The following is a 9,802-nucleotide window of genomic DNA, read 5'->3' on the forward strand; positions in this document are numbered from 1 at the left end:
CATAAATAATAATATTGATAATAAAAATAATAATTATTACAATAATAAAATAATTACTAGTATAATAATATCAATTATATTAATAATAACAATAATAATAATGATAAAATAAAATAATAATAATAATAATAATAATAATAATAATAATAATAATAATAATAATAATAAATGAAAGTAATAATTAAAGTGTTAGATAACCATATGCTACCATAAATCTGAAAAGAGCAAAATGAATAGCCATGTTAAAACTGAATAAAAACATAGTAAAACAAGATAGTCTATTTTGAATTATATATTACTGTCCACTATTTTCTATTTGTTTGCATTTCGCAACATCGACCAGAAGATTGAAAGAAAAAAATGAATGATTTTAAATGCTGAACAATTTTTTTGTTCGATATCATGACAGAGTTAGTAAATATAATCCTTAATGTAAAAAAGCAAGGCTAAAATGTGATGTCGCTGCGTAACTAAATAAAAGCTGTTGGGTTAAGCAACATAAAGTATGTTGTTTGGATTATCTCTGGTCTTTGAACTTTTACGATGAATCATTGTTATTTCTAAGGGAGGTATATGTGGCCAAAGTTCTACCCTTAAAATCAAAGTTATCAATTACGTTCGTTGACTGGTTGTAAGAATTAACAAGTTTATCTATCCCACCTTTAAAATAACTTAAAAATTAAATTCCCGCCAAATACGGTACTAATATGAGTCAGCACGATCTCAATTAAATATGATATGATTTACCCCACTTGAGTAAAGTTTATTTATCATTATGTTACCTTTACTTCAAGTGGACAGAGATCTGGTACTTAATTAGTACTCAAGAAGGTTATATGTGTGAAAATTCCTCTTTAGAAATCTTCTGAAGTGGGGTTTTAGCCCTTGATTATGACAACGATCATCTTATCAGGAGTCAAATTACATGGTCGTGTATTTCATAAAATTTAAACACGAAGTTTAAATAATTATCCCCAAATTTGCTTCGTACCTGTCATTCAGAGCGGGATTAAAATGATGTGCTTCCCAGGTGTCGTCAACACGTTCCGTCAATCGGAATTGAATTTTTGATGCAAGGGATTTTGTCACTGATGTGGTAGCGTGATTTGGGGTTTATTATCATTAATTTGTCAAAATCGTTATTAACACGGATCAAATACTGGAATTTTGAAGTACTTAAAAAGTTTAAGCGACTTACTGATTGTCGCAGAAACTAATCTAAACGTTAAAAGTAGTCTTTTTACTTACGTTGGAAGCGGTTGTTGTTATCTTGTTGGCAATAATTATTCTAAAATAGAATTATATTCTCCGATAGACTTGCTACTAACAAATTATGAAACCAATAATGTACCTATGTAATATTATATACCCTAAACGATTTGAAAGAATATAAACAAGAAAGTTATTTTATACGAACTGCAAATAATTTCGGAGTATAAAATTTCACTTATGAGTTGAATTTATCTTGTATCTTTCGATCCTCTTTATATACACGAGCTTAGTTCCTCACACTGAACGTCCAGTGGCAACTGTTACAAATACAAAACGGTAATGATTGAAAACATAGTTGCAAACACGTATATCAGGCAGTTTAACATAATGCTAGCTAAACACAGACAAACTATCAGATTTTGACTTCGCTTTCACTTGAGTCTGCGTCAATAAAGAATAATTGTCTATTATTTTTTTAAGGGCGAATTTAACGTAAGAGGGAAAACAAACGGTACTCGCTTAAACGTCTAATTTAGATATTTTTCAACATGGTTTCTCTACTCACTTTCAAATAAATGCAAGATGATTTAAAACTGTTATGTACTTTAATAGTAAATTAAAATTGCTAGTTTATGTCATGTATTAAAGATTGAAAACAAAAATATTTGGAAAAAAGTTAAAAATGCATAATAAAATTAACGGTACCCATTTTCTTGCACCAGATGCACTTTTCGACAAAACATGTCTCTTCAGTGATGCTCGTGGCCAAAATATTTGAAATAGAAAGCTTATATAAAAGATGAAGAGCTATAATCAAAAAGGTCCAAAAAGTATAGCCAAATCCGTGAAAGGAATCAGAGCTTTGCATGAGGGAGATACATTCCTTAATTTATAATAACTTCTAATATTTTGTAACAGCAAATTTTTATAACACGAAAAATCCGTATGTTCATGCCAGTACCGAAGTACAGGCTACTGGGCTGGTGATACCCTCGGGAACTAATAGTCCACCAGCAGAGGCATCGACCCATTGGTAGTAATAAAATGAACGGTACCAATGTTCTTGCACTTTCAACATGAATCCGAGCACCAATGGTTATATATATTATTTAGATGAAACGCAAGTCTAGAAATGATACGCCTTGTATCTGTGAAGAGTTTTAAAAAGTTTTTTTTTCTTTAAAATTGAAATATTAAACTTTTGTCAAAGTGTCTTTTTTTATTAATTGAAAGTCAAGATTTCAAGATTTGTAAAATACTTAATAATTTGCAAATTGTAATTTCTGTTTATCCTCGAAGTGATGTGAATCAAACGTAAATACTAAATTAAAAAAAAAAAAAAACGATTTGTAAAGTTACACAATAGAAATAGTAAAATATCAATTTTATGTTTTATTATTGCTTTATCATGCGTATGTTGCTTTTCATTTCTGTATTTAAAAAAAAAAATATTCAAAATACTTGGTCCATTTTTTATATGGAAAAGAACCGGACAATCCGGCAAATGGTGCAAAAATTTCCCAGTTGATACGAAATTCAAAGTATACTAACAGAAAGCTATTCAAACAAGTTATTTATGGAAATACTTAAATGATATCATCGAATGTTAACTAGCATCATTTAAGTTTGTTAGACCTTCAAAGACTATCGATGGTATCTATGATGAGTTTATTCAGATATGACCACGGATATTTCATTGTGTCGTCAATGTTTCACGTCACTTTGTGGCTATTGGTTCGAGTACCGATGAAGAATCTTCTGTAGACGAAACGTGCAATTTGAACTTCATTTATTCGAGCGTCACTTATGAGTCTTTTGTAGACGAAACGCGAATCTGGTGCAAATACAAAATTCCAATCCTGGTATCTATTATGATTGTTTTCGAATACCAAAGTATAAACCTTTTATAGTGATGAATGTTAACAACGTAAGGGTCAAAGACACTGCTGATTAATGTTTCGCCTCCAGGTTATTAACGACCCAGAGGTCAGCGGACTTTTTATGACATGCCATATCGTTGGTGCAGTACCTTTTTGTTACTGTTAGTGAGATGTTGAATACTGGAACACTATTTGGTCCCTAATATATATGGAATTGTGATATGAGTCAATTACCAATTGGTTATTGAGAGATTCGTTATCAATTGATATAGCTCACCAATAATCTTTATTTTCTTATATGAGTTACATGATAGGTGTTATATGTGGAAAAAGATTTGCTTGCCCTCCAGAGCATATAAGAATCCCCTGTAATTTGTGCGGTTAGTGTTCCTCGGTCATTAACGTTCAATGTCAAAAATTTATACAACACAACATAGAGAACATAAGACTGGTGAACACTTCTACGGTAATTTCAGTAGCTTCTAAACTTTCGGAGCAAGCAGATCCTTATCCACACTTGCCATTCGTTGTAGTGTAGTAAAAATACACAAAGTCGACAAAAAGAATAGAATTGTGGATATACCCAATTGGAGTATAGTTGTCGTCATATGTGGAATAGATACTAGTATATGGAATCCTTTATTAACTGTTGATGCGTATACGGCACCCGTCGTGTCATTTCTTTGTTCAGTTCGGTAATGATGGAAGGTTATTATGACTGATGAAGAATATCAGATATGATTTCTAACACACTTTTGTCATAATTTACAATCAGCTCATGATGGCGACATTAACATTTCTTGAGTGATGACCTTAATGTGATTAATTCATAGCCCTGTCTTACCAACTTTTGAGAAAGCAGTATTCCTCGTTCAACAAAATCAACGTACTTTGAGCTAGCTCTAGAGTAACGTATCAATTGAGACACATATACTCCATATGCTGGTGCCGCTGGGATGTTGCTACACAGAAATGGAAAGTAGACTATAGGAACATTAAAATCATCGCGTTTGTTATAAATTTTCAACCTACCATCAGTAGTCATTTCGAGAAAAAGGTCTAAATCTGACGCAGATTTATCTGTGTCGGTAGTATCTTTAATTTCAAGTTCACTTGGATATATTAAATGAAAGTGACCACTGAATCTTTTATTATTAAGAGACAGTACATCATCAATATACCGAAAGGTGAAATTGAAAGATTGGCTAATTTTATTCTCCTTTCTGTACAACCTCTTGGATAAATTCTGCTTCATATGAATATAAAAACAAATCTACAAGTAGAGGAGCGCAATTGGTACCCATTAGGATTCCAATAGTCTGTTGGAAGACCAAACCTCCAAATTCAAGTGTATACAAGTTACCACAATAAAACTGTACTATAATAATATAAGTTAATTGTGTACAGTTGGGGCAAAGAAAATCATAAATTTATCACGAATTTAAAATAAAACTTATTATTAATTTCAAAATTTTTAACATTCATTATAATTAAAGACATCCAACTTTACTTATGTCATTTGAAAACAAATCCCCAGTATTTCTACAAGAAATGAAAAGTCCAGAATTTCTAAAGAATTCTACTTGAAGGTACATGATAGCAGTTAATACATACATAAGGTAATTACTATATATATTCAAACAAGACTTAGGTTTCGGAAGTATAAATATAGAGCAATTGACATTATCAATAATAGAGGGAAAATCGAATCTAAGCTAATGTCAACAAGACTACCGTACAACACAATACAACTGCAATAGTGTCTGTAGTTAACGTCAATCAACTGGATTGCAGACGAGTGTGAATTAATTTCTCACAAACAGCAAAAGCTATGTCAAGCATATTCACTTAAGTATATTTCATTTGGTTTCTTAATGAGGATTTTAATGTGTCGTATAACATATTCTGTTATAAAATCTAATAATACAAGAACAAATAAGTAGCAAAGAAAACCCAAAGGCATACAAACAAAGCACGTTAGCAAAATAAAAGACAAGAATTATTTTTTTTGTTTAACATAACACAATAACACAATGACGGGATGTATAAGTACAGAGCCACGTCAAACGTATATCACACACAAAAAAATAGTTTTCACTAAAATATGCATTCAAGGTGAGCCTCCATATTATTGTAAATTATATACGCAATTATTGGCCATTATATACCACTATATACGCCTTTATAGTTATCTTCAAAAGGATACAAGATGACCTCACACATTAATATTTTATCAAACTAAGCGCTATAATTTGAAATGTGTCTATCTATTCAAACATCTATAGGTCAATCCTCTGCACCTTTTAACTTTTTTTAGCATTTTTCTCTGAACCCAATTGATGTTTTCATTATTTTCATCTCATTATAAAAAAATATCGACAAAGATACCAAACATAAGATTTTCACTCCAAACGCGCGTTTCATCTAGATAAGACTCGTCAGTGATGCGCGAATCTAAATAGTTGAAATTCATGATCATGAAGAATTTGAAAAGTATGAAAAACTGGAATGCACTGTGCACGTGTAACTTCATTAAAAAAATCCTAAATACCTATGAAATATTTTGACAACCGAGTTTTAACCCATTTTCATGAAACATTATGTATTTAAGGTCCTACTCATATTGTTGAAGAAATTTGGTAAGGACATTTTTTTAATGGTTACATTTGGATGACCTAAATAGTATTTAACAACCAATTTACCTCCATAACAAATATGATATTGTCCTTGAACAGAACTCACCATAGAATATCAGTTCCGTGTACTTATTGTAAACTACTTGACTATGCATTGAAAATTCAATTGGAAACCCAACATGTACTCCATGAAATCATACTATAGTAAAAGTCTTGAAGGATCTTGAAGCATTCCATCTTTTAATATAATATTTGAAATTTTAGTCAAAGATGAAAAAACAAATCTTCTCACTGCTTGACATTCAAAATACAAAACAGGCCTTACAAACAATCAAGGTTTGGTACCTTTTGTATCAGGAATAGATTAACTTAGCCATATTTGTACCAGTTATAGTTTAACTAAGTCATATTTAGCAAAATTGGTCGATGCCACTGCTGGTGGATGTCACTGATGGTACCCGAGGGTATCACCAGCCCATGCAGTAGTCAGCACTTCGGTGTTGACATGAATATCTATTATATGGTCATTTTATAAATTTCTTGATACAAAACTTTAAAATTTTCGGAAAGCTAAGGATTTTTTAATCCAAGAAGAGATTAACTTAGCCTTATTTGGCACAACTTTGTACTTATTTTGCTTTACAACTTTTTTATATGAGCGTCACTGATGAATCCTATGTAGACGAAACGCGTGTCTGACGTATTACATTACGTTATAATCCTGGTACATTTGATAACTATTGATAGCTATTATTTGTGTGTGTCTTAGTCCTGTCATGTTATATTGTCATTTTAATGTTATATTTAACATTGCCATAAAAGCAGAAGGTTTGGCTATCCACAAAATCCGGTTCAACCCACCATTGTTTGCCTAAAAATGTCCTGAACCAACTCAGGAACATGGCCATTGTTATATTATAGTTCGTTTCTGTGTGTGATTTAATGTAGTGTTTCTGTTGTGTTGGTGTTCTCCTCTTATTTTTGATGTGTTTCCATCAGTTTTAGTTTGTAACCCAGATTTGTATTTTCTTAATAGGTTTGTGAATTTCGGACAGCGGTATACTACTGTTGCCTTTATTTATATTATTTTGTCTACCCAAGGGATACAACTGGCATTTTGGTCTATCGAATGCATCTCAAACGAACTTCGTTTTACGTTATTTACATCTGTTTTATCAGCAATCAAAACTGTCCCTTAGATATACAGTGAAACACCTTGGACGATAACCCTACTCTATAGTATATCAGATGTAGATACTAATATACAACAGTTCCCACCGGCCAGACCAGTTATCACCTTTTTGAACGCTTGCTTTATCATTAAAACAAACTTTCTATTTCAAGAATTAAAAAAATAAATAATGTAATGAATGTTTTAGGGTTCAACAATAAATATATTTAGACATTAACTCAAAATATAAATTTTACGATCACTATGTATATCATAAAGAATTATCATCGTTAATCGCCACATGTTCACACTTCATATTAGCGGAATTATTTCTCCGGAAGCTAAACATTTGTAATTTCCCTTATTTTCAAATGATCTGATAACAGCTAGGTCACACGAACGTTTATGACCACGCCATTTAACAAACTATACTAAAAAACACCCTCGAGCATAAGTAAATCATTTACCAAAGGGACAACTGCAGATTATTAAGTATTCAAATATTTACATCAATTTTCTACAGACATGGATTGGTATTAATCAACCTAACCTCATGTTTGGTAAAATCATGGATAATGAAATGATTTTTAATTCTGTCAAAAATCTAATAATACACAGGTTAAACGAATGTTTCTTACTGCGCCATTCGAAAACAAAAGAAAAAAAAACACCACATGCATGTTTCATTCACGTTCAAACTTCTTTCGTACCATATCTTTGTTTGCATTAAGGTACCAGTTTGTAAAACCTAAAATATATGATGGTTGATATACTCATTTATATTTGCTTACACAAAGCTACTGAAGAAGTTGTAGTCATCTTTTCAAAGTTTTATGGGAATCATCATGAATTAATTGAGCCTAAGATAATAGCTAAGATAGATATGTTCCAATTGTCTAAGCCACAGGTCAGTCTTTGTTTTTAACGGCTTGTTACGCCTCGATTTATTGTTGTCTTAAAAGACAAACGAATTGTGATAAATCCTACTCTAGAAAAGCGTTTCGGACATTAGAAACTTATAACGTTTTATTTTCATTATTTTTTTTCTAAATCATGAACTTTTGATCATAGCAGCTACATGTAAGTTCTACTAGGTTCGAAAGTTTCGTGGTTCTCGTAAATCAGTTCCTGTAAAATGTCAATTTAAAGAATCTTATGATGTGAAAAGAAAAGTCACAAATGTTGATGTGTTAACAAAAAAAGTTATTTTAAATTAAATTAGCTGATAATTTTTGATATACTGCGGTTATTGTAGACATAAAAGTTTTAATGCCAAAGAAGAAAAAAATAATCAACATATATATTCGATAATTGTGTTGTAAAAACGATGATTCAGCATACACTTTTCTGAGCAACAGTTGATAAACTAAATGAATCAATCAACTTACAAAATAGTACATATAGTACCTTTTCCTTTTATTTAATACTGCTGATGCTTGATACAAAAGAAGAAGTGAAACTATTTACCTTAAGTATCATGTTACGTTCATGTGTGTTTGCAGGATTTACATAATATTAAAACTTTTTCTCAATTTAAAGTTAAACCTCTGTTTATCATGTTTATATTGCAATGAAACATGTATATGATTTAAATATGCTTGCACTGAAATGAATTCAATTACATATAATTCTGGTATGTGCCAACAAAAGTGCCAGGCTTTAAAAATGATTGGTATTTAGCAGTAGAGCCATTATTGTTCAAACGATGGCTAACATTCCCAAATGTTCAGATAGTGGATATAACTCATTGACACTGTAACTGATATTGACAATGTTGATATTGAACATATATATAAATGCCTTTGGATATTGAGGACAGAAATTTGACTAATTTTACGCTATAATTATCTGATTAACACCAGGTGACACAAGCTTGGTAAAGCAATAATATGGGGTTTGATTTTATCTTCTTGAATGTTCAAATGTATACTTATATTTATCAATAAATGTTTATGGTCATATTGATGGCATCCTACACGAAAACATAAACAGTCAAAGTGGTACATAAAAAAATATTGGAAGTTAGCTTTACTAGCTTTTTGTTACAGTTAATAAGTAATTTCATAGACAAATGCACCATGTATACTGTATTTGTATTAATAAAATTGAGAATAGAAATGGTGAATGTATCAAAGAGACAAACAACCCGACCATAGAAGAAACAACAGCAGAAGGTCACCAAAAGGTCTTCGATGTAACGAGAAATTCCCGAACCCGGAGGCGTCCTTCAGCTGGCCCCTAAACAAATATATACTAGCTATGGTTGTAGGATTCAATCAATATTTCTTATTTCCTTCAACCCATTCGAGTGTGTGTACTCATACTATCCCATTTTCACCAGCCAATCTGACGAATCATCACGTACGAAAAAAAATAACACTAAAACAAACTTAGAAGATTCCAAACAGCCAAAAGGTTATACTTGGAAATACTGGAGATCTAACAATTGATCACCTTAATGTTTGGAATAACATTTTTTCCCTACTAAGCGCTACAGAAGGTCGAAATTTGTTTTCTGTTTATTCGTCTACATCTTCTGCTTTATTTAAATTTAATCATCGCAGTATTAGCTTTCAATATAGAATCATCGAATTCCACTATAAAGCTCATTTGAATAAAACTCTAGATTATTTTTTATATAAAAATTCCTTACTTGTAGTGTCAAACAAAAAAGAATTATATTTCCCAAAGAAAGTTTTGCAACACTTCCATCTAACATCTAGAAATTGACAATGAGTGTTGATTAAAAACCTTATTGTACGACAAACGAGATGATTTCAGCTTCTCAATTGTGAACTTTCCATTTCTATGTAGCAACATTCCAGCAGTTCGTGCATATAGAGTATTGATCTCCCAATTGATACGATATTCCCGCGCTTGTATTTCCAATAGAGGGTTGCTGC

The sequence above is a fragment of the Mytilus trossulus genome, chromosome 2 (assembly GCF_036588685.1).
Source record: "Mytilus trossulus isolate FHL-02 chromosome 2, PNRI_Mtr1.1.1.hap1, whole genome shotgun sequence".
Taxonomy (NCBI): domain Eukaryota; kingdom Metazoa; phylum Mollusca; class Bivalvia; order Mytilida; family Mytilidae; genus Mytilus; species Mytilus trossulus.